This window comes from Chlorocebus sabaeus, chromosome 22 (genome assembly GCF_047675955.1).
Source record: "Chlorocebus sabaeus isolate Y175 chromosome 22, mChlSab1.0.hap1, whole genome shotgun sequence".
Classification (NCBI taxonomy): Eukaryota; Metazoa; Chordata; class Mammalia; order Primates; family Cercopithecidae; genus Chlorocebus; species Chlorocebus sabaeus.
In genome coordinates this window covers 73,228,816-73,241,243 of record NC_132925.1, presented here as the reverse complement: position 1 = coordinate 73,241,243, position 12,428 = coordinate 73,228,816, and the positions used below count along the sequence as shown (strand labels likewise).

The window sequence follows — 12,428 nt, the reverse complement described above, 5'->3', positions numbered from 1 at the left end:
TCAACATCTCGTGGAAGCTGACAAGGCCTGGGGCTTGCACCCTCTGAAGCCACAGCCTGAGCCTAGTGCTAGTGCTCTAGGCTGCACACAGCACGGGGAGCTTGGGCTCGGCCCACGAAACCACTTTTTCCTCCTGGACCTCCAGGCCTGTGATGGGAGGGGCTGCTATCACAGCCCAAATGACATCACAGCCCAAATGACATGGCCTGGAGACATTTTCCCCATGGTCTTGGGGATTAACACTAGGCTTCTTGCTATTTATGCAAATTTCTGCAGCTGGCTTGAATTTATCCCCAGAAATGGGTTTTTCTTTTCCACTACATGGTCAGGCTGCAAATTTTCTGAACTTTTATGCTCAGCTTCCCTTTTAAATAGTAATGCTTTTAACAGCACCTAAGTCACATTTTGAATGCTTTGCTGCTTAGAAATTTCTTCCACCAGATAACCTAAATCATATCTCTCAAGTTCAAAGTTCCACAAATCTCTGGGGCAGGAGCAAAATCCCGCCAGGCTCTTTGCTAAAACATAACAAGAGTCACCTTTGCTCCAGTTCCTAACAAGTTTCTTATCTCCATCTGAGACCACCTCAGCCTGGACTTTATTGTTCATATCACTATCAGCATTTTTGTCAAAGCCATTCAACAAGTCTCTTGGAGGTTCCAAACTTTCCCACATTTTCCTGTCTTCTGAGCCCTCCAAATTATTCCAACCTCTGTCTGTTACACAGTTCCAAAGTCACTTCCACATTTTTGGGTATCTTTTCAGGAACACCCCACTCTACTAGTACCAATTGACTGTATTAGTTCATTTTCATGCTGCTGGTAAGACATACCTGAGACTGGGAAGAAAAAGAGGTTTAATTGGACTTAGAGTTCCACATGGCTGGGGAAGGCTCAGAATTATGGGGGAAGGCTAAAGGCACTTCTTACATGACAGCAGCAAGAGAAAAGGAGGAGGAAGCAAAAGCGGAAACTCCTGATAAACCCATTAGATCTCATCAGATAGTGAGACTTATTCACTACATGAGAATAGCATGGGAAAGACTGGCCCTCATGATTCAATTACCTAACTCTGGGTCTCTCCCACGACATGTGGGAGTTCTGGGAGACACATTTAAGTTGAAGGCCAGCGTGGTGGCTCATGCCTGTAATCCCAGCACTTTGGGAGGCTGAGGTAAGCAAATCACCTGAGGTCAAGAGTTCAAGACCAGCCTGGCCAACAGGGTGAAACCCTGTCTCTACTAAAAAAAAAAAAAAAAAAAAAAAAAAATTCAGCCAGTGTGGTATCAGTTGCCTGTAATCCCAGTTACTTGGGAGGCTGAGGCAGGAGAATTGTTTGAACCCAGGAGGTGGAGGTTGCAGTGAGCTGAGACCTCTCTATTGCACTCCAGCCTGGGTGATAAGAGTGAAACTCTGTCTCAAAAAAAAAAAAAAAAAAAAAAAAATTCAAGTTGAGATTTGAATGGAGACACAGCCAAACCATATCACCATTATTATCCCCATTTTATAGATAAACTGAAGCAGAGCAGTAAATTCACCCAGAATCACACAACTATGAGGTATCATAGCTTGGATTTAAACTAGGACAGGATGTGTTCACAACTTTCTCTTCATGAGTCACTCTGAAGACCCATGATATAATCATTTGTCATTCTTCAGAGGCAGGGATTGAATTCACTTGTTATGAAAGGGCTTTGTGCAAGAAGTAAGTCACTTAGCTAGTGACTGAGCCCAGCTCATTGAAGAACATCTGAATCCCAGAAAAGTTTTGCTGTTTTCTGATCAACCTAAAGTGGAGCTTTTGCAAGAAAACTATATGCCACAGTAGATGGCATATAATTTAGTTAGATGTAATAATTATGATGCTTTTGACAACAGGTAACAAAAATGCCAACTGACAATCATTTTAAAAGTAAAGACAATTAACTTTCTAATGCAACAAGAAGTCTGGAGAGAGGTGGTTTTAGGTTGGTACAGCAGCTCAAAGATCCTCAGCATGTTGGTGTTGACTTCCTGCATGGTCCCAAGGTGGCTGTGGTAGTTCCAAGCATCACATCTTCATTCTCTGGTATCCAAGAAGAAAAGAAGGAGGGAAGGCAAAAAATATTTCCTCTTTCTAAGGAGGAAAAACACTTTGCGTAAATTTCCCCTACCTCTTTTCTGTCACATTTCATTGCCCAGAACTGTGTTACATGTCAACCCCTAAGCTGAGGTTTCTCCACCTCAGCCTCATTGATGTTTTGGCCCAGGTAATTCTTTGTTGTGTGAGGCTATCCAGCAGCACCCCTGGCCTCCACTCATTAGATGCCAGGAACACAGTCCCAGTTAGGACAACCAAAAATGTCTCCAGATATTGTCAAATGTGTGTGTGTGTGTGTGTGTGTGTAAAATTGCCTGAAGTTGAGAACTATTGTCTTAGACCAATGAGTGGCAAAAAGAAATGGGAAAGTCATAACTGACTTAGACGAATCAGTTTATCCTCTGGGGCTAGGCACACTGATGCCTGAAGAGTCCTATTTAAGGGAGGAGGGGTAATGGCTGTGGTTTTACAATCATTCCCACATTGCTTTGTGATTTTGTTTTTTGTTTCTTTAAAATAGAGAAATAGCGTCTTGGCTATGTTGACAATTGTCTCTGTTGCCAATAGAGTCTTGTCTGTGTGGCCCAGGCTGGTCTTGAACTCCTGGGCTCAAGCGATCCTCCCACTTTGGCCTCCCAAAATATTGGGGTTCCTGGTGAGAGCCACTGTGCCTGGCCCCCATGTTGCTTTGTTGTTCAAACAAATGCTTTTATTGGAAATCCAAGGGGAGAACTGAAAAGGAGGTGTTCTCTCTTCTCACATCCAAGAAACCATTCCTGTGGTATGTTGGGAGAATTAGGTCTTAGAAACAGGTGTCTCAAGATAACTAGTTTTCAGCTTTGGTGGCCACAGGGAAACAACAGGGAGTCAGGGTAGCCAATCCTCTTTTTATTTAGACAATCTACACCAAGATGCCTTTCTTGGGGAATTTTTTTTTCTCCACCTCCCGTTTTTTTTTTTTTTCCAAAGATAAACTTGTATTTGTCCATGGATACTTGATAAATAAGGACTGCAAAAGGAAAATTTCTAAATGTGTTCCTCCATTACATGCCTAGGATATTTAATTTCAGTTATTAAGATTATGGTTGTAAAACTTTTCAAATTGGTTGTTTGAAAACTATTGGTAAACACCATTAAGTTGGCTGCCCAGGGTCATTTCAGTCTTATGATATTTATTTTCAAAATTTCAATCAGTCAAGTTGTGTACAAGGTGGGACTCAGAACTTTCAGCTAGAAAATAATACTTGGATTTAAAGGGTTACAAGGTGTGATTTTCCTGGCTTTCAAAGAGCTGTGTTTCAGATCATGGTTTTCATCAAAGTCATTTTCTACATTTTTGTAAACATGTTTAATAAGAAAAAATTTAAATAACCAAAATAAAATGAAAAATTGCACTAAATATGGAAACATTGGAATGAGTGCTATGTTGTAAAGGCTCTCCCTTATGAAAACACTATAAAGCTAGCACTGTATATCTTAGGGAAGGGGGACACTTTGTTATTGCTTTCTAAAAGAATTTTTTTACTCTATCCTTTAGCAGTGAGATTGAAAGAATATTGAGAATTCCCTGATGGGAACCCAGCTTTCATTATTAAAAGGAAGACCCTGAGTAAATATGAAATTACTTACATTAGGGCTATAGACACCAATGATGGCCAAAAGTCTAATTATAATAAATGAAAATTGTTAGTTGAATTCCCCCCAAAACCCCAGAGGCATAAATACTTCAGGAATTGATTTTCTTTTACTCAGATACCTTATAATGATTCAGCAAAACAAAATTATAAATACTTCAGTTCTGAGTAACATTAAATTGGGAGCAGATTGGATCCTACTCCCCCAAGTCCACTTACCTCAGATAGGTCAGCAGTACCGGGATGTGCTTCAGTGGAAAAGTTTATCCTAAATTGATTGGAGCAGAAAAAACAAAATCGGATATACATATTTTTAAACTCCCACCTCTCATCATGTCCTCAGTGCATTTTTTCCCCCTCATTGCAATTTTGTAAAGGTCTGATTCAAAATATTTAATTAGAAAATTAGCTTAATCAGATTTCAGGGAACTAAAAATAGAACAACCCTAAGGTGAGTGCATATATACATACACACACATATATATAGGCTCTATTGTCAGATAGGAATTAAGAAAAAGATTACCAAAAACAAAACAATATATATCTATTTTATGTACATATATACACACACATATATAGAGTCAATTATATTATTCATGGTAGCTATGTTCTTTAAAGTTGTAGCAAATACTGAATTAGTAAATAGCAAATCATTGACCCTAGGGGAATCTTAGGGTTAAGTTCCTGCAAACCTGTGGTCACAACATGATTATTCACTGATCAACACATAACCTTGTTTTATGTATGTTTTTGTTTAAAGACACCTTATTTAATACACAGTGCTGATCCATTTTTAACATGGAACTCACAAACACCATAACTCACATCTGCACAAAATTTATCTAACACACGTATTTTCTCCGCAAGGCACTTCACAGCCTTCTTATACTTAGGAACGCAAGAGAACTATGGTTGGGGGCTGTTTTAAACAGCAAAATCACCAACCAAAAGCACACAAATGTGAAAAACCTGGCGCTAGCTAGACCTAGAAAAGGACCCCTGTTTATACTCTGAGGGCTGAAACAAGTATTTGACCTGGGAACATGCACGTTAGGTGACTCAAATCTCCCCGCTCTTTGCGCAGGTCTGAATAATCACAGAAGTGCTACAGTATTGAGGTGTATTGTGTGAAACATACAACCCAAGTATGACATATTATTGTCAAAAACAACGAAGCCTAATCAAGCCTCCAGAGCCAACCAGGAGGAAGAGGTAACAAGTGAAACAGGTCTATGCTTTGGAAACAATCAGATAAATTCAGGAGGTAGGACAGTTGACTTTGTGTGTGTGTGTGTGTGTGTGTGTGGCAACAAGTCAATTGCATGAAAAAAAGAAAGGGAAGGGGGAACTTTCATGAGATGGAAGAGAAATAATCAGCAAGTGCAATACGTGTACAATTAAATTGTAAAAAGACACTTCTGGGACAGTTGGGGACATTTGAATATAACTGGCTAGTTGGTATTAAATAATTAAAATAATTACCTGTGTTGTTAATTTCCTAAGTGTGAGAAGGGTACTGCGGTTTTATAGGAAAATGCTCTTATACTTCAGAGGTTTATACAGAAGTGTTAAAGGGTAAATTACATGTTGCCAGGGATTTTTAAAAAATATTATGGGACAGGAAAGAAAAAAAAGGGAAAGATTAGGAAAAAACACTGCTAATTAGTTGCTTGACTAAAATTAGTAGCAAATTATTTTTCTTTTTTCTTTCTTTCTTTCTTTTTTTTTTCTTTTGAGATGGGGTCTGGCTCTGTCACCTAGACCGGGATGCATTAATGTGATCATAGCCCACGGCAGCCTCAAACTTCTGGGCTTAAGTAATCCTCCTGCCTCAGCCTCCTGAATAACTGGAACTAGAGATGCACGCCACCATGCCTGGCAGATTTTTGGTTGAGATGGGGGTCTCACTATGTTACCCAGGCTGGTATTGAACTCCTGACATTGAGTGAAGCTCCCATCTCAGGCTCCCAAAAGTGCTATGATTACAGGTGTGAGACTTTGCACCCAGCCAACAGTAAATTCTTTCGAAGTGGTTAGATGTCTGCTGCTTACAGTACTTTTGGAGTTATGGAGGGGTTTGGCTCAATTATTCAATGTAGTAGTTATTACTTAAAGAATGAACTTTTAGTTTCAGCGAGAAAGGAGGGAGAAACATAAGAAATGGTTGCTAAATAATAGCTTAGTCAGCAGAGGTCTAGAATCTCTGTAGTCTCTGAGATCTTTCATGTGATTCATTAGTTCCAAAACTCTTTTTATAAAAATACCAAGGAGCTGAAGCTGAGACCTGAAAGCTAAGAAGGAGTGTTCCAGGCAGAGGGAATGGTATGTGCAAAGGCTCTACAGAGCACTGTGCATATAGAAGTCTGACTCAAAGTGGTTCTGTGTGATTGGAATGTACAGTTCACAGCATATACATAGCTGATGGAGTGGTTTGTGGGAGGATTCCTTTGCTTTATAGTTGTTCATTGGCATGGGATTGAAGCCTTGGCATTTAGTGCTACAATTCTTGCAATGAGGTGGGAATCTGTCAAAGCTTGGAAGGCCTACCTTAAAGGTATCCAGTTCTGAACATTTTCTCTCTTGTTTTCTGTATACCTAAGAATACTACTCTTAAAGATACCCAGGTTTGGCAAAGTAATTGTAATCATCCCAGTCAACCCTATAGGGCACTTGGGAGTTTACAAAGCTCTTCCTTATGGGCATTTCTGCATTTGGATTTTGAGCCAATGGGGTAGACATAGTGGGTATTATAATCCCCAATTTACAGAGCGGGAAACTAAGGCTCTAAAACATCACGTTTCTTGACTTCTGTTACCCAGTTAATGAGTAGCCAAGCCAGGACTTGAAGCTTGGTCTTTAGCCACCAAATAATTGAACTAACCAATTCATTAAAATGCTCATTGATTCCATATGATTCTGTCACAGGTGACGGCTGAGGCTGCAAGATGAATGAGACAAGTCCTTACTCTCACATACTTGTTCCCTGTGGTTCTCCACATGTTTAAGTACAGTGTCTAGCACACAGTAGAAATTAGACCAGTAGAATCCTATGTTCTTCATTGTCCACTTCTAATTATTTGCCTTTATGAATGGTTATTAAGTTCTGCCAGATATATTTGATATTGCATATTAATAGTGAAACCACTGAGGTGATAAGAGAGAATTGCCTACTGGGCATTTCACCATATTCATTCTTAGAATTATACACTTTAAGTAACATGCTTTGGGCCTCCAGTTGTCCCTTTTTCTAACCAACATTTCATATAACTGCACATGGCATTTTTGAAAATTGCAAGTCTACATGCTGCCCCTACCTCAGAGCTGTTCATGGCTGCTTATTTTATTTTATTATTTTGTGTGTGTGTGCAGAATTTTGCTTTCTTTTTTCCTTCAACTTTTAAGTTCCAGGTACATGTGTGGGATGTACAGGTTTGTTACATAAGTAAACATGTGCCATGGTAGTTTCCTGCACAGATCAACCCATCATCTAAATATATTTTTTTTTATTATTATACTTTAAGTTCTAGGGTACATGTGAACAACATGCAGGTTTGTTACATATGTATACATGTGCCATGTTGGTGTGCTGCACGCATTAACTCATCATTTACATTAGGAATATCTCCTAATGCTATCCCTCCGCCCTCCTCCCTTCCCACAATAGGCCCTGGTGTGTGATGTTCCCCTTCCTGTGTCCAAGTGATCTCATTGTTCAATTCCCACCTATGAGTGAGAACATGCGGTGTTTGGTTTTCTGTTCTTGTGATAGTTTGCTGAGAATGATGGCTTCCAGCTGCATCCATGTCCCTACAAAGGACATGAACTCATCCTTTTTTATGGCTGCATAGTATTCCATGGTGTATATGTGCCACATTTTCCTAATCCAGTCTGTCACTGATGGACATTTGGGTTGATTCCTAGTCTTTGCTATTGTGAACAGTGCCACAATAAACATATGTGTGCATGTGTCTTTATAGCAGCATGATTTATAATCCTGTGGGTATATACCCAGCAATGGGATGGCTGGGTCAAATGGTATTTCTAGTTCTAGATCCTTGAGGAATTGCCACAGTTTTCCATAATGGTTGAACTAGTTTACAGTCCCACCAACAGTGTAAAAGCGTTCCTATTTCTCCACATCCTCTCCAGCACCTGTTGTTTCCTGACTTTTTAATGATTGCCGTTCTAACTGGTGTGAGATGGTATCTCATTGCCATCACCTAAGTATTAAGCCCAACATCCATTAACTATTCTTCCTGATGCTCTCCCTTCCCCCACCCCCGTGACAGGCCCCAGTGTGTTGTTTTCCTCCCTGTCTCCATGTGTTCTCATCATTCATCTCCCACTTATAAGTGAGAACATGTGGTGTTTGGTTTTCTGTTCCTATGTTGCTTTGCTGAAAATAATGACTTCTGGCTCCATCCATGTCCCTGCAAAGGACATGATTTCATTCCCTTTAAAGGCTGCATAGTATTTTGTGGTGTATATTTACCACATTTTCTTTGTCCATTATGTTATTGATGAACATTTGGGTTAATTTCATGTCTTTGCTATTGTGAACAGTGCTGTAACAAACATATGCATGCATATATCTTTATATTAGAATGATATATATCCCTTTGGGTATATGCCCAATAATGGGATTGCTGGGTCAGATGGTATTTCTGTCTCTTGGTCTTTGAGGAATCGCCACACTGTCTCCCACAATGGTTGAACTAATGTACACTCCCATCAACAGTGCAAAAGCGTTCCTTTTTCTCTGCAGCTTTGCCAGCATCTGTTGTTTCCTGACTTTTTAATAATTGCCATTCTGACCGTGTAAGATGGTATCTCATTGTGGTTTTGATTTGCATTTCTCTAATGATCAGTGATGCTGAGCTTTTTTTCATATGTTTGTCAGCTGCATGAATGTCTTCTGAGCAGTGTCTGTTCATGTCCTTTGCCATTTAAAATTTTTTTTTTCTTCTTGTAAATTTGTTTAAGTTATTTGTAAACTCTGGATACTAGACCTTTGTCAGATGGATAGATTGCAAACATTTTCTCCCATTCTGTTCACTCTGATAGTTTCTTTTGCTGAGCAGAAGCTCTTTAGTTTAATTAGATCCCATTTGTCAATATTTGCTTTTGTTGCTATTGCTTTTGGCATTTTTCTCTTGAAATCTTTGCCTATGCCTATGTTCTGAATGGTATTGCCCAGATTTTTTTCTAAGGTTTTTATGGTTTTGACTTTTACATTTAAGTTCTTACTTTCTAAGGCAGAAGTGGCAACATGGTAACCTATAGGCCAAATCTGGCCCTCAGGTTAAATCAGGCTCACAGACACAGTATTGGGGCCTTCCCTTTGCTGGTTATTCTCTGTGTTTTCAATTTGAATTAATCACCAGTGTTTCCCATGAGGGAGAGTTTTACATAGGGATCTGGATCTTGGCCTCTCTTGAATGATGGAAAGATCTGGCAATACGAGTACTAACTCAAGTGCACTCCTGTTTGCCACAGTCCCCACTGTCTTCTCTTGTCCCTGGGCCAGTGCATTAATTCACAGCACCTGCCTGGTCTGGGCCAGGTCTAAGGGACAAAAGACTGTTTCTTTAGTGCTACATCCATGGCCCTCCATGATTTGGCCTCAACTTGCCTCTTTTGCTTCACCTCCATCCCATTTGGAATTTTATGCTCTGCTAATAAGGAGATAATTGTAGTTCCCAGAATAGAGTATGCCTTTGGTTCCTTTAAACGACCTGTACCTTTTTCTCAGTTCTACTGAACCATATGTTCCTTCAAGACCCAGTTTAGATATCATCTTCTCCAAGAGGCCTTCCCTGACCCTTGAGGTTGGATAAGGATCTCTTTACATTCCCCTAGTTTCTTGTGCCCTCTCTAACTATGATACTGAGATGATCTGCTTATCCAGTAGTCCCCCCAGTGGGAACTTCTCTCACCTGCCTACATTCACTTTTGTAGCCCAGCACCTAGTGCAGTGTCAGGCATACCTCGGGGCAGGTGTCATAAGAACTCAGACTCCAAATGCTTCCATTAGAGAAGGCCTGGGAATCCAGAGAGGGGAATTTTCTCAGAGACCAAATCCCTTTCTGTAGCCTTTTGCCTTCTTTTCTCCATGTGTCCATTCCAGGAGCCCCTGTCTATAAAAAAAAAAAAAAAAAAAAAAAAAAATTACTAATTTGGTTTTACTGAGCACTTTGGGCTTTAGATAGGAGATAGTTTAAATAATCAAGTCTTTCTGGCTTCTTGCCTTTGCATGCGTGGATGAGCCAGAAGTGAAAATGTAGGTGAGTCACTGAGTTGCCTCTTGGCCCCACTGCAGTGCAAGGCTTAGGAGACCACTCCTCAAGAATGGTGCTCCTGGCAATTTGGGAGAGGGAACTGATTCTGAGAAGCCAGCCTGAGGCTAGGATGGGTTAATCACTATAATTACTCATTGCAGCTATTAATAATCACTAGTTATTTAAATATGAAGTAATTAATTCACCACTATTAAGTAGAGGTACTTAGTGAGGAATTAAATACTTTGCCTAAAGCTATCCTTAGAAGACAGGCAGGGAGGCCAGGTGGTATGGTGGCTTCTGCCTGTAGCCTCAGCACTTTGGGAGGCCAAGACAGTAAGATTTCTTGAGGCCAGGAGTTCAAGACCAGCCCAGGCAATATAGTGAGACACTGCCTCTACCAAATAATAATAATAATAAGGACAGGGAACATGGTAGTCTCATTTAGAGGCTGCTCTATTCCAAACCAACTCCAGGAAACTCACCTCGGTGACAGGATCTTGTTGAGGATGTTATTCCTTACATTGCAGAATGTCCTCCTGCTCCTCTATGTCAGGAAAAGCCATGTTGTTCCCGGACAGTGTGAGTTAGATAGCCCGTCCTGATTCCCTTTCTGTGTTAATTGCTGGAAAGCTCAGAGTCAAATTTGTGACTTGCTTATTTAGGTTTGTAAGGTGTTCTCTTTTGGAATAAGCCTCATTCTTAGTTTTCCACTTGTATTTTTCTTTCTTTTGGCCTACCTACTTAAAAAAAAAAAAAGTCCCTACTCTGCCCTTACTAAAGAATGATACTTCATGCATACAAAATCTTTAAAAATGTATTTAACACAGAAAAGCAAACACAAAATGAGTAAAAATCACCTAGTCATACCCAGAGAGAACACTATCTATATTTTGGTATATTTTCTCCCTACCCCCACCCAACCCACAGGCTATACATATATTTTAGGTTAGTGCAAAGATAATTGTGGTTATTGCCATTACTTTTTTTTTTTTTGAGATGGAGTCTTGCTCTGTCACTCAGGCTTGGAGTGCAGTGGTGCCATCTTGGCCCACTGAAACCTCTGTCTCTCGGGTTCAAGTAACTCTCCTGCCTCAGCTCCCTAAGTAGCTGGAATTACAGTTGTGCACCACCACGCCTGGCTAATTTTTGTACTTTTAGTAGAGACGGGGTTTCACCATGTTGGCCAGGCTGGTCTCGAACCCGTGACCTCAAGTGATCCGCCTGCCTCGGCCTCCCAAAGTGCTGAGATTACAGGTGTGAGCCACCATGCCTTGCCTATGATTGCCATAACTTTTAGTGGCAAAAATCACAATTACCTTTGCACCAACCTAATACAAAATGAGATTATATCATATATAGTGTTTTATAACTGTCCTTCGTTTCACCCCACTTACTACATCATGCACATCTTTCTATGTGGTTAGGTGACTTCCGTCTTGTAGATGTTTCATAATTTATTCAATCGATAAAAGATTGTTGAATGTTAGGCTGTTTCTAAATGTTCCCTTTTATAAAACAACCAAAAACATGTAATAAACACTCTTGTATCAAAATCTTCATGCGTAGATTGATCTTTCGGTGAAAATTCTTAGAAGTTTTCATTGGCTTTTAACTTATGTTGCTTCATTTAATGTATCCCATCAAGCACCCTTAAATACTTTCTGGAACAAGCTGAGATAGGACTAATCTCTTGCTCAGCATCCACCCATCAGTTACCTGGGACAAATTTTCTCGGAAGACTCAAGATACACAGAATGATAAGAGGTGACCTCTGTGTCCTCCCGGGGTTTAAATTCGACTTGGTGAAACCGATGACCTATAAAAACGTGCACTAAGTGACCAAATACAAGGTTAGAGAAAAGTTTATATATAAGGTGGCAACTGAAAGGTGCCAACAGCAACAATTCATAAGGGCAGGTTGGTACATTCAGCAAATATTTACTGTAAGTGTTTTGTGCGCCCCATGCTGAGGATACAATGGAGATTAAGACACAGTCTTTGTCCCCAAGGAGCTCAAGGTCTATAGGGGGTGAATGAGTGAAGGGGAGGGTCTCAGAGTACTTACACAGATTATTGCAAAACAACCTGGCAAGTGTTCTTAGAGACACACAGGATTTTCTGGAAGCTTGAAGGCTGGAAGAGGGGGCCAGAAAAGGCTTCCTGGAGTTGAGCCTAAAGGATGAAGAGAAAGCCAAACAAAAGAGCAAAAAGACCTTTTGCAGAGAGCAGTAGACAAACTTTTTGACTTTGCCCCACAGTGAGAAATTCATTCTAAATCTTGATCTAGTATAGGTACATTTTTATACATAACAAAAGTTTCATGCATCAATTCTCTAATACACGCAAAATAATTTTACTTTCTATTTTAATTCATTAAAAAAAAGTATGGTTGCAATCTACTAAATTGTTTTGATGACCCATTAATGAGTACTTA

General features: G+C 40.0%; 1 long non-coding RNA gene across 1 annotated transcript; it reads right to left on the bottom strand.

Annotated features, from left to right (window-relative positions):
• Positions 1 to 1,506: 1,506 nt before the first annotated feature.
• On the bottom strand, positions 1,507 to 9,818 carry LOC103227859 (uncharacterized). The gene is made up of 3 exons (XR_495285.3): positions 9,701 to 9,818; positions 3,933 to 3,981; positions 1,507 to 2,064 (listed from the first exon to the last, which is right to left on the bottom strand). It is a non-coding gene; the product is annotated as an uncharacterized lncRNA (long non-coding RNA).
• Positions 9,819 to 12,428: the final 2,610 nt, after the last annotated feature.